Source organism: Megalobrama amblycephala, linkage group LG7 (assembly GCF_018812025.1).
Source record: "Megalobrama amblycephala isolate DHTTF-2021 linkage group LG7, ASM1881202v1, whole genome shotgun sequence".
NCBI classification, from domain to species: domain Eukaryota; kingdom Metazoa; phylum Chordata; class Actinopteri; order Cypriniformes; family Xenocyprididae; genus Megalobrama; species Megalobrama amblycephala.
Window position 1 is genome coordinate 1,405,993 of NC_063050.1, and position 13,568 is coordinate 1,419,560.

The window sequence follows — 13,568 nt, forward strand, 5'->3', positions numbered from 1 at the left end:
TTTGTAACCAGGTTGCTTTGGGTCTAATACTATGGAAGTCAATGGTGCCCCAGAACTGTTCAGTTTCCCACATTCTTCAGAATATCTTCTTTTGTGTTGAACAGAACAAATACATTTATACAGGTTTGGAACAACTTGAGGGTGTGTAAATACTGACATTTTTATTTTTGGGTGAATTATCCCTTTAATTTCTTTATTAACAATATTAACATCTCAATGGCATTTTCTGTAAATTTGCAACAAACAAATGTAGCTACAGTTTATATTTGATTACAAGGTTAGAGAACATTTTCTACTCAGCCTCGTTAAAAAGTGCTTATTTTAAAATATGACAATCTACTGGGTGTTTACAGGAGACGAGAGGCGCTGATCGGGCCATGGTAGATCGACGCGTAAATCCACCAATCACAGCGTGCTTTTCTCGTGACGTAGGAACATTTGAAATTGACGAACAGTGTGAATGGTAGTTGAAGAAATTGGCGCAAAATGTCCCTGGTCTGATTGTCTTTTTGACGGAAAAAGCTCGTTCACAAACAGAGTCGCGGCAGATACAGAGTTGTGATGGAGGATGTTTTACCCGCTAGCCTGGGACAGTTTGTGGCCCAAACAACAGAACTGTCTCCTGGTCAACGGAACTCTGCCCTCAACAATAAATACTGGAATGTAAGTTTTTAAATGTCTTTTTCAGTTTACATCTTTCGTATATCCTTACATATACACTAAAATCCGTTAGATCTTTCTTAGAATGACATGACAATGGACTACTTGCACAGCTACTTCCGCTTTCTACTTATTACGGCTCGAGCGTTTCCGGTCAGCGTTCAGCGCACTTATATACAGAGAGCTTCTTGTGAAAACGCAGATTATTACTACATTTTAGGGCTGCGAAATGTTTTTTAAACAATTAATCATATTCTCTGCATTAACATTAATTATCTTCAACCTGCTGAAATGTTTATTAATATATTTCCCTTCCAAATGCGCATTCTGAATAATAAATAAATATATTTCCCCACTAACCTTCCGCCGTCAAGTGCTCGTCTTCTCATTAGCAGTGTTTTTCTCTTAGTCATCATATTTCATACCTGTTAAATTTACATTTAAATGAATTTGACTGATAAACACAGGAAGTGCATTGTTTTACTATGGTAAGTGTAGTAACGATGGGTGACAACGCATTATCACGATGGCGAGACAAACAAAAAAAAAGTTAAAACTGCTCTTTTATTCCAGTGTTTGAAATAGTTGAATGAATGTGATAACTGCTTTAACGGTGTTATTAATTAATCTTAAAGAATAACAGCGCAACTACCTTGACTATTAGGATTTTTGGCATAAATGTGTGAATTACATAAATAGTTGTCAGAAAAAATGGCACAGAATAGAGACTAAAATATTATGTTCATTCTGATCTTATTTATCACGTCTCACACTGCAGCGTTGCAATCACTAAGCGCTGACACCCTGTGGTGAAAGAATCACAGCTTATGTTGGATTAAAACTTAAAGTTCCGTTGAGTTTGGAAAGGTCTGTACACGGTAATCATCAGAATCTCTTCTCTTGTCTCTGAATATGTCTGAAATTTAAAATCATCCCGAGGACTCTCGTTTTAAGAGGGGTTTAGTTATCTATGTGATAACGGCGCATTGAAAACATATATAACCGGAAACAACTGAGCCGTAATATTTCAAACCGGATGTGCGTCACGAGGCTCAGTGCAAGTAGTCCATTACATTAATTGTGGGTGTATACTGCTTTAGAATAACAGCTAACTTTTAGATTTGTTTTCATCCAGAATCCAAACGGCCTACTTAAAAGTGGACACTGATGATGCAACAAAAAGTCTTCATTTACAACAAAGGTACTTTAATCCGTCGTTATGCGATATTGTGTTCTATATGAATACCGATACTGTACATTTGCTACTTAAAAGTGTTAATCTGATTATTTCTTTTGAACTTAAATAATAATATTTAAGTAATTCATAAAGATATGTTGAAATGGGAAAGATATGTTTTAATTTTTTTAGGTACTTTGGGGCTGACAGACAGCCATTGTGAAGGACACAATCTGGCAAAAATTTACCTGCAGAAGTGAATGGGAGGATATGGGTAAGTGGTTTTGTAAGTTTTGTTGTAAATCTTAAAGGGATAGTTCACCCAAAAATGAAAATTTGATGTTTATCTGCTTACCCCCAGTGCATCCAAGATGTAGGTGACTTTTTTTCTTCAGTCGAACGCAAATTATGATTTTTAACTGCAACCGCTGCCGTCTGTCAGTCAAATAATAGCAGTAGATGGGAACTTCAACTATAACAGTAAATAAAACTTGCTTAGACAAATCAAAATTAAAACCTGCGGCTCGTGACGACACATTAATGTCCTAAGACACGAAACGATCGGTTTGTGCGAGAAACCGAACATTATTTATATAATTTTTACCTCTAATACACCACTATGTCCAACTTCGTTCAGCTTCCTGTTAGTGAGGTCAAAAAACGCGTTCTGAAGACGGACGTGATGTCTCGCCCATATACTTCAATGAGCGTGAGACATCACTTCCGTTGTCAGAGCGCGATCAGACCTCACTAGCCGGAAGCTGAACGAACTTGGACATAGTGGTGTATTAGAGGTAAAAAATTATATAAATACTGTTCGGTTTCTCGCACAAACCGATCGTTTCGTGTCTTAGGACATTAATGTGCCGTCACGAGCCGCAGGGTTTAATTTGGACTTGTCTATGGAAGTTTTTTCGACTCTTATTGTTCAAGTTCCCAATCACTGCTATTATTTGACTGACAGACGTTAGCGGTTGCAGTTAAAAATCGTAATTTGCGTTCGACTGAAGAAAAAAAGTCATCTACATCTTGGATGCCCTGGGGGTAAGCAGATAAATATCAAATTTTCATTTTTGGGTGAACTATCCCTTTAATATATTGTCCTTTAGGAAAAGTTTGTAGTAATTATTTACTAATATTTGAACAAAATTAGTAAATGTTGGTTTAAGAAATGCAACATATTGTTAACCTATTTGAACATTATTATTATTATTAATATTATTATGTTTTCCTCCGAGACAAATTTTTTTAACCCTTAAAGGATTAGTTCACTTTCAAATTAAAATTAGCCCAAGCTTAAAGGCCTTTGCACACTGAGTCCAAAATTCGCATGCGAAACTTTCACGTTAAAAAATAAATTTGACCTCACGTTATGTCAATTGCGTTTGCACACTGTCTCCGAATCTTTCGTCCGTCAAAAAAATATTCAGATCAGGTTCGATTTTCTGCGTTTTTCGCATCCGTGGCATGCATTTTGAGAGACGTTTTGACAATTCAGAGCCACTGTACGCGAACGCAAAAATCCAGAATGCCATCTGACAAGTTGATCCATGTCTTCTACAGCACAAAACAGCAGCACTTAATGACAAACAACGTGCGGAATACAAAGATACAGGTTGTGCCAGTAGTAAAGCATCAAACTGAACATCCTGAAGTAAACTTTGAAACGCTCGGGATAATCCCACAGCTCCTTGATGAGGTGGAATTCTCCTTTCTCTCTATGTAATCTCGGAATTGAATGGACCCAATATTTCCTCTTTCTTTTTCTCTTTTTAAGAAGAGAGGAGACAACTAAATCGTGCTCACAGCTTGAAGGCTTCATTTTGTATTGTTTTTCTTTTTTTTTTTCTTTTTTTTTTTTCTCCGCAACGCATTAATTTTTCCGCATCGGATTCAGTGTGCAAAGGCCTTTACTCCTAGGTGTATATGACTTTCTTGCTTCTAACGAAGACAATCAGAGAAATATTAATAAATATCCTGACTCCTCTGAGCTTTATAATGGCAGTGAACAGGGTTCACGATTATGAGCTGAAGAAAGTGTATCCATCCACATCTATCCATCATAAACGTACTCCACACGGCTCCAGGGGGTTAGTGAAGGCCTTCTGAAGTGTGAAGCGATGCATTTGTGTAAGAAAAATATCCATATTTAACAAGTTATGAAGTAAAATATCTAGTGGTCTGGCCAAAGCTAGATATTTTACTTCATATACACCTAGGATGGCTTGGGTGAGTAAAGCTTGGGGTCATTTTCAAGCACCAAACACAGACCTGAAGACTGTTCTGAAGTGTAGTGCTATCATTTGTAACTGATCAGACTTAACAGTTGTCATATACAGTGTTATGCGTAAGTTGGGCAACCCTTTGCAGAATCTGTGAAAATGTGAATAATTTTAACAGAATAGGAGAGATTAGGGGTGTGATGAGATCTCGTGTCACGAGATCTCGCGAGACTAAAGTGTGACGAGCTTTCTCGTCGAGACGAAAAGTAGTCTCGTAATGTTGCCATGACAGAGTGTTAGGATGATTAGGAAAGAATATGCCACCCCTACGTTTACATTACGCATCCACTGTCGTTTTGCTTTGTGTTTAAATAAAAAACATTTAATTAAGTTGGATAACGGTCGCCGCCGCTCCATATTTACAGAGTACGCGCGATCGCTGAAAGTGAAAGTAAACGTGAGCGTGCATTCAAACGCGATTTCAATACCCCGCATTTTGAAAGCTGCTCCCTGATGCATGCAAATATCTCTCAATATGAAAGATATTTTAGGCTGGGCAGTGTAGTTGTAACCATCTCTGTATCAAAGAAAAAGTTGGTCTTATTTGCACTTTGAATATTGAGAGGGTGCGATTATGGTTGCACTTATTATAAAGTGTTACCATAAAAATGAATAACAGTTTTCTCTTAATCTTATTAAGCACAAACAGTTAGGTTTCATTTGTTAACATTAGTTATCATGAACTAACAATGAATGACTATTTTTATTAACTAACATAAACAAAGATTAATAAATGCTGTAGCAAATATTGCTCACTGTTAGTTGATATTGGTTAATATGTTAATGTTAATAAATGAGACCTTATTGTAAAGTGTTACCATTTTTATTTATACTGTTTTTATTTCTATGATCAGTTTGTGGAAAGGAGTTCAGTTAGGAGGTCAAAAGTTGTAGAAGCTCATAAATCATGTACAGTAAGGTCTGAAGAGACTGAAATCATACAGGAGAGAAGTCAGTCAGTTGAGTTAGTGGCAAAACCTTTTACAGTACTTGAGTATTGTTGTCTTTTACTGCATATGATAATCGCCATTGAGGATTTCTTAAAAATAGTGTGTAAAAATCTCGAGTCTCGTCTCGTGAGATACCCGTCTCGTCACACCCCTACGAGAGATCATACAAATTGCATGCTATTTTTTTATTTAGTACTGTCCTGAGTAAGATATTTTACATAAAAGATGTTTACATATAGTCCACAAGAAAATAAATTTATTGAAAAATTTAAATTTAAAATTATTCAATTTATGGTGGTATGATGGGTTTTTTTTTCTTTTGATGATTGCTCATGAGTCCCATGTTTTTCCTTAACAGTTAAAACTGCCCAATATTCCCAGACCCCTGACTCTTAATGCGTCGTGTTTCCTTCTGGAGCATCAGTGAATGTTTGAAACTTTTTTAATAGTTGAGTACCTTAGTTGTTCTCAGTGTGAAAAGATGAATCTCAAAATCATACAGCCACTGCTGGAAAGGGTTCAAATATGCAGAAGATGCTGAAAAACCAATGAATCTGCAGGAGCTGGAGGATTTTTCTGAAGAACAGAGCTCAGTTTAACTGCTCAGGACAAACAAGAGACTTATGAACAACCATCCCAAAACACACAAACAGTCGTGGATCATCCAGGTAGTGACACAGTATAGAGAACTTGCAGTTGCAATTTTTTATCTCACAATTCTGAGAAAAGTCAGCCAAAAAAAAAAGCTATTGTGAGAAAAAAAACATTGCACAATGACATTGACATTGTAACTCCCAATTGCGAGAAAATGTCAGCAGTTTATATTTTTTCTTATTCCATGGTGGAAACAAGCGTCCATGCGCACATACTGTAGTTCATATATAATGTGCAGATTGCAAACGGAAACCTCCAGGAGCACAGAAACTTGTCAACTGTCCTATAACTTAACAATAACAAAACAGCATAGAAACTGAAAATTATGGCATATATTTTTCTTTCTGCTTTTAAAGTAACTAAAACCTACAACTTCACTATTAGCAAAGAGATGCTACACTGGTAGGATTAATTCACACACACAGTTGCTCTCGCTGATGCATTCAAATACAGTGCTACTTTATCTGTATCTAAATGAAAAGAAAAGCAGAAATCTGTAAGAGATGTAACGATCCATAGACAAAATAACTGATGAAAACTAGCTATGTCGTAGCAATAGAATTGTTTGCACCGTTTTGCTGCAGCTCTGCACAAGTTGACTCGAGTTCGAGTCTCGGTTCGAGGATCATGCTTTTCAAGCCAACATCAAAGTTTGTAGTTGTGTTATTAACAAAATGGATTAAGAAGATGTGTTTTAAATAGCAAACAGAGTAGATACTTAAAGTATTATATCTATTAAATATCAATATTGTTTGTGATCTTAAAATGTAATATGTATTTTGTGTTTACACTGTTGTATGCTCCTCTGTTATAGGCTATGAGGAAAAATTCTACACACAGATGCTCTACACACATAGACGGCTCAATGCTGCTAACTGGCAGAGCAGCTGGAAAACTAAAAGACAAGAAAACTAGAACATTAATACGGATGACTGTATTATTTTTCTTCAAGGACCAGGTAAAGCAAAGACAGTGATGAGCCCTCAGAGCAAACACAGCAGTCAGACGCAGGATTACACACTGGACTTTAGAGTTCTTCAACATGTGATGTTGGACATTTACTGTTTCTAAAGCCAATAATTTATGTGGATGCCATTTATAGACCTGTTAGATTTTGTTTTATTTTTGAGATTAATAAAATTGTATGTTTTAACAATGTTATAGCTAAGCTTTTTCTTTCTTTCTTTTTTCTTTTTTGAATATTTAGGAGAACATTCTGGGAACAAAAATAAAACTTCCTGCTAAAAAACTTTATAAGAATGTTAGGAGATGATGTTCTAACAATGTTATGACTAAGCATGTATAGAAGGTCATCGCAAAACGTTTTTAGAGTGTTTTGTAGAGAATGTTATCTTACCTTTTTAGAAGAACATTCTAAGAACAAAAATAAAATTTCCCACTACAAACTTTATAAGAATGTTAGGTGATAATGTTCTAACAATGTTATGACTAAACAGTTTTAGAATGTTTTTTAGAGAATGTTATTCTACCTTTAAGGAGAACATTCAGGGAACTAAAATAAAACTACCCGCTGAACATTATAAGAACGTTAGGGAATAATGTTCTAACAATGTTATGACTAAACAGTTTTAGAATGTTTTTTAGAGATGTTATCCTAACATTTAGAAGAACATTCTGGGAACTAAAATAAAACTACCCGCTAAAAACATTATAATAACTTTAGGGAATAATGTTCTAACAATGTTATTGCTAAACATTTTTAGAATGTTTTTTAGGGAATGTTATCCTAACTTATAGAAGAACATTCTGGGAACTAAAATAAAACTACCCGCTAAAAACATTATAAGAACGGTAGGGAATAATGTTCTAACAATGTTATCGCCAAACATTTTTAGAATGTTTTTTAGGGAATGTTATCCTAACTTACAGAAGAACATTCTGGGAACTAAAATAAAACTACCCGCTAAAAACATTATAATAACGTTAGGGAATAATGTTCTAACAATGTTATCGCTAAACATTTTTAGAATGTTTTTTAGGGAATGTTATCCTAACTTACAGAAGAACATTCTGGGAACTAAAATAAAACTACCCGCTAAAAACATTATAATAACGTTAGGGAATAATGTTCTAACAATGTTATCGCTAAACATTTTTAGAATGTTTTTTAGAGAATGTTATTCTAACTTACAGAAGAACATTCTGGGAACTAAAATAAAACTACCCGCTAAAAACATTATAATAACGTTAGGGAATAATGTTCTAACAATGTTATCGCTAAACATTTTTAGAATGTTTTTTAGAGAATGTTATCCTAACATTTAGAAGAACATTCTGGGAACTAAAATAAAACTACCCGCTGAAAACATTATAAGAACGTTAGGGAATAATGTTCTAACAATGTTATCGCTAAACATTTTTAGAATGTTTTTTAGGGAATGTTATCCTAACTTACAGAAGAACATTCTGGGAACTAAAATAAAACTACCCGCTAAAAACATTATAATAACGTTAGGGAATAATGTTCTAACAATGTTATCGCTAAACATTTTTAGAATGTTTTTTAGAGAATGTTATCCTAACATTTAGAAGAACATTCTGGGAACTAAAATAAAACTACCCGCTGAAAACATTATAAGAACGTTAGGGAATAATGTTCTAACAATGTTATCGCTAAACATTTTTAGAATGTTTTTTAGGGAATGTTATCCTAACTTACAGAAGAACATTCTGGGAACTAAAATAAAACTACCCGCTAAAAACATTATAATAACGTTAGGGAATAATGTTCTAACAATGTTATCGCTAAACATTTTTAGAATGTTTTTTAGGGAATGTTATCCTAACTTACAGAAGAACATTCTGGGAACTAAAATAAAACTACCCGCTAAAAACATTATAAGAACAAAACATGATAATGTTCTCAGAACATTTTTAGAACAAAAAATTTCTAGCTGGGAAGACTGTGCAGTGCACAACAACAGCAACATAAATAATCCACAAAGGGCTTCACTCCAGATTCGGTAGACACAATCCACAAGGGCTTCACTCCAAGTAACTCGCTGTGCCTCAGTCAGCAGTTCCCCTCTCTCTCACACACTCCTGCTTCTCACGGCGTCTTATCCTGTCTCCGCGCCAATCACTAGAATGAGAAACAGGTGTTCGTGATTTGTATTCAACCCACTCACTTACCAAGCGTCTCCCGCTATTCTCTCCGTTTGCAGACCTCGCTGAACCACACCCCCCTCGCCACAATCGTCAATTCATCTTTATCACTATGATACATACCAAAAACTTTTAAGCTGGCTATTATTAAACCTCTTATTAAAAAACCACAACTTGATCCTAGAGAATTAGTCAATTACAGGCCGATCTCAAATCTCACTTTTCTGTCAAAAATACTAGAAAAGGCACAACTATGTTCCTTTTTAGAAAGAAATAGTATCTGTGAGGATTTCCAGTCAGGATTTAGACCGTACCATAGTACTGAGACTGCTCTCATTATAGTTACCAATGATTTGCTCTTATCATCAGATCGTGGTTGTATCTCTCTATTAGTGTTACTGGATCTTAGTGCTGCATTTGACACTATTGATCACAATATTCTTTTAAATAGACTCGAAAATTATGTTGGCATAATTAAATAAATGGAATTGAATTGCATAAATGGAATTGCATTGTCATGGTTCAAATCATACTTATCTGACCGATATCAGTTTGTAGTAGTAAACAATGAGATGTCATATCGATCACAAGTTCAATATGGAGTACCGCAAGGCTCAGTACTAGGACCATTGCTATTCACTCTGTACATGTTACCCTTGGGAGATATCATTAGGAAGCATGGCATTAGTTTTCACTGTTACTCTGATGATATGATGGCTGCTCTAAGTCTTCGTCATCAGTTAGGAACCTGGGTGTGCTCTTTGATACCAATCTTTCATTTGAAGGCCATGTTACTAGCATCTGTAAAACCGCATTCTTCCATCTTAAAAATATATCTAAACTACGACATATGCTCTCAATGAAAAATGCAGAACAGTTAGTTCATGACCTCATGGCTATATTATGCTTTACTGGGTGGTTGTTCTGCTCGCCTGATAAATAAACTACAGCTCGTACAAAATGCAGCAGCTAGAGTTCTTACTAGAACTAGGAAGTATGACCATATTAGCCCAGTTCTGTCAATGCTGCATTGGCTTCCTGTTAAACATTGTATAGATTTTAAAATCTTGCTAATTACTTACAAAGCACTAAATGGTTTAGCTCCCCAGTACCTGAGCGAGCTCTTAACCCTCTGGAGTCTGAGGCTGTTTTGGGGCCTGGAGAAGTTTTGACATGCCCTGACATTTGTGCTTTTTTCAGTTGTTCATAAACATATAAATGACAAAAGTGTCATTACACTGTATTCAGCACAAACTAGGCTACCATAATATGTGAGGAACATGTATGTACATGTTTGTGTTTTTGAAGGAATAACGTTTATGCGTGGTTATTGAAAAAACAAAAAACTTAAGTCACTGAAATAAGGCCAAACAAAGTATATTAAATCTGTGTTCATAAGACTTCTGGGTATTGGAGGTTGTAGACTAGAGTTTTTGCTTCAGAATTATGTAAAACTTATGCTGCCTACTCCTTCATATAAAACAATATATTGATTTAGTTTTTGTAAGACACTTTTTGTCAAGAAACACAGTATGCGTGGAGGCGTGAATCTGCATGAATAATGGGTGATTCTCACCTGAGAAGACAAAAGAACCGCATAATAATGACCTGAAATGACTTGCATATTAATGAGGCCTTTCAGTCAGGTAGGCTGTGAAAAATCCCTCTGTAATCATGTCTCAGCTCAATTTAAAATAATTGTATTCTATTATATTCTTTAAAATATAATGTATTTCTGTGATGCAAAGTGCCTGAACAATTATGTTACCTTTATGGCATTTCATATAGGCTTTTAAAAGCATGCACATTTGGAGAAATATTGATGGATTCTTATATGTTTATGTCAAATATCTATACAGAGGAGTAATATTTATTCTATATTTATTCTCATCACTATGAGTGCTGGATACTGTGTTTTCAATTCATACTTGCAGCCGGAGGGCGCTCTGTACACCTTTAGTCCACAAATTATTATAAAGAAGAAGAGGACATTTCAGGAATGGTGTTTTCAATTCATACTTGCAGCCGGAGGGCGCTCTCTGTGCACCTTTAGGCCACACATCCATATAAAGAAGAAAAGGAACCAGGAACTAACTGCATGTCTTCTAGAGCTGGCTAACCATGGCTTTAACATCCAGATAAACAGTTTTCAAGATAATAAATACACGATTGAGACGATGTATGCATGTGTTGCCTCAGAATTTGCGTCTGAATAGCGCTCGCTCCGTGGGCGTGGCCGCATTAGCGGATAATGAGCTGAATCACAGACTTCTGACATGGCTCTCTTTTCATACAGATTACATAAACAGAGAATGTTTGTTTTTGATTTGACTTGCACGATTTAAAACCTGACATTTCAATGTTTTTTAAGACATAAGTCTAATTTTTTTGTCATTAGTATTCATAAGTTACAGTTCATTTTCTGAGAACTATCAGATTGGACTTTGTTCAGAGGGAGATGAGAGATCACGCATCATGTTAGTTTTCTTTATTTTACAAAAAGCACAACATTTTGTTTTTACTCTGAGTGTACACAAATGAAAGAAGATATTCAACAGATTAAAATGGTGTATAACTCTTAATTGTATGTTCAACATTGACGGAGTATTTTGAGTCTCTTTCACACTGGTAAGAAAAAAAACGCGGTGGTATCGCCGGCGATACCTCAGAGTGTTAAAGCATTATAGTCCTTCACATCTATTGCAATCTCAGAATTCAGGCCAGCTGATAATACCTAGAAAATCAAAATAAACTGCAGACAGTAGATTTGGCACCTAAACTCTGGAACAATCTTCCTAGCATTGTTCGGGAAGCAGACACACTCTGTCAGTTTAAATGTAGACTAAAAACGCATCTCTTTAACCTGGCATATACATAACACATCATCAATTTATATTTTCAAATCCATGAAACGATTATTAGGCTGCATAAATGAGGTCAGCCGGAACTGGGAACACTTCCTATAACACCAGATGTACTTTAGAAGAAGAATGACATCTATGCTAATATTAGACTTTCTGTTTATCCCGAGGTTTACCGTAGTCAACTGGATCCAGGCCGTATCCAGGTGAGACCAAGGACCTACGCCTTGACACGACCACAACGCAGCCCTGAAGTATCAGCAGAGATTGAGTCAGCTAGATCATTCATCGTGAAGGCCTCATCTACAGGACAACCAGTGGCACAGTTCCTCAACAACCGTCCATACCGGCATGATGAATACGATCCTCAACTGGATGGAACTGAAATAAATACTTTGAATGCTGCAATCCTATTGGACTTATGATAGCAACCTGATTCGTAACAAAGCACTGTTCGCCAGAGGAGAACTGCCCCCCCGACTAAGCCTGGTTTCTCCCAAGGTTTTTTTCTCCATTTTAACACCTATTTGCCACTTGTTTGCCACCTGATGTCACCTGTTGGAGTTTGGGTTCCTTGCCGCTGTCGCCTTTGGCTTGCTTAGTTAGGGACACTTGACATTTGACTTGACATTTGATAATCAACAGTGCTTTGATCTGCCTGCATTGACAATATTCTTTAAGAGCTGCTGTGCAGCCAAAATTATGTACGAGTTATCAATGTAAAGCTGCTTTCACACAATCTACATTGTAAAAAGTGCTATATAAATAAAGGTGACTTGACCTGACTTGAAGAAAACAAGCAAAGCAACGACTTGACTTGAACATGAGCAGACTTGATCATGAGCAGACTTGAATATGAGCAGATATGGCAAAAACACTCACCAACAGCAACGTTACATTAATCCAATACACAACAAAGTAACATGGAAAACAATGGCTCTAAATACATGAATATAGGGAACACATGACTAAGACAACCAATGGGCAAGTGACACAAGGAATAATGTTCCAATCAGAACATGACACATAGACTAAGGAAGCACATGAGGAGCAAGGGAAGCATGACAAAAACAAGCAACATGAATCAAACTACAAAACGAAAGACATGAACCATGAACATGAAACAAAAGCGCCGAGTGGTGAGGTGACTATAATGGCTGGGGACTCTGACGTGGCAGACATGATGTGAAGAGGCTCTGGCATGGTGGTAATGATGGCTGGAGGCTCAGGCATGGTGGCCTTGATGTGGAGAGGCTCTGGTGTGGCAGCCGTGATGTGGAGAGGCTTTGGTGTGGTGGCCATGATGTGGAAAGTCTCTGGCGTGGCAGCTGTGATGTGGAGAGGCTCTGGTGTGGCAGCCGTGATGTGGAGAGGCTCTGGTGTGGATGCGTGTGTGGCCCATACACACAGGATAGCTGTGGCCACAATTGTAAGTGCTGCACACTCTAGAGAATCTGGTGTGGCGGCCGTCTTGGCTAAGGGCTCAGGCGTGACAGCCATCTTGTGAAGAGACTAAGGCATGGCAGCCATCTCGGCTGAGGGCTCAGGGGTGGCAGCCATCTTGTGAAGAGACTCAGGCTTGGCAGCCATCTCGGCTGAGGGCTCAGGCATGGCAGGCATGACGTGAGCAGCCTCTGGCTGGGCAGGCATGACATGAACAGTCTATAGGATAGCAGGCATAATGTGAAGAAACTCTGGCATAGTGGCCATCTTGTCTGAAGACACAGGCGGAGCGGTTATGACAGGACCAGACACTGGAATGGCAGCCATGTAGTCTGTTCAACAGTGTGGCAGGCATGGCGTGAACAGGCCCTGGCCTGGCAGACATGACATGAACAGGCCTTGGCTTGGCAGGCAT

At 37.1% G+C, this 13,568-nt stretch overlaps 1 long non-coding RNA gene across 1 annotated transcript; it reads left to right on the forward strand.

Annotated features, from left to right (window-relative positions):
• Positions 1–1,818: 1,818 nt before the first annotated feature.
• LOC125271064 lies at positions 1,819–6,879 on the forward strand. Its single transcript, XR_007185514.1, has 3 exons — positions 1,819–1,861; positions 2,030–2,111; positions 6,538–6,879. It is a non-coding gene; the product is annotated as an uncharacterized LOC125271064 (long non-coding RNA).
• Positions 6,880–13,568: the final 6,689 nt, after the last annotated feature.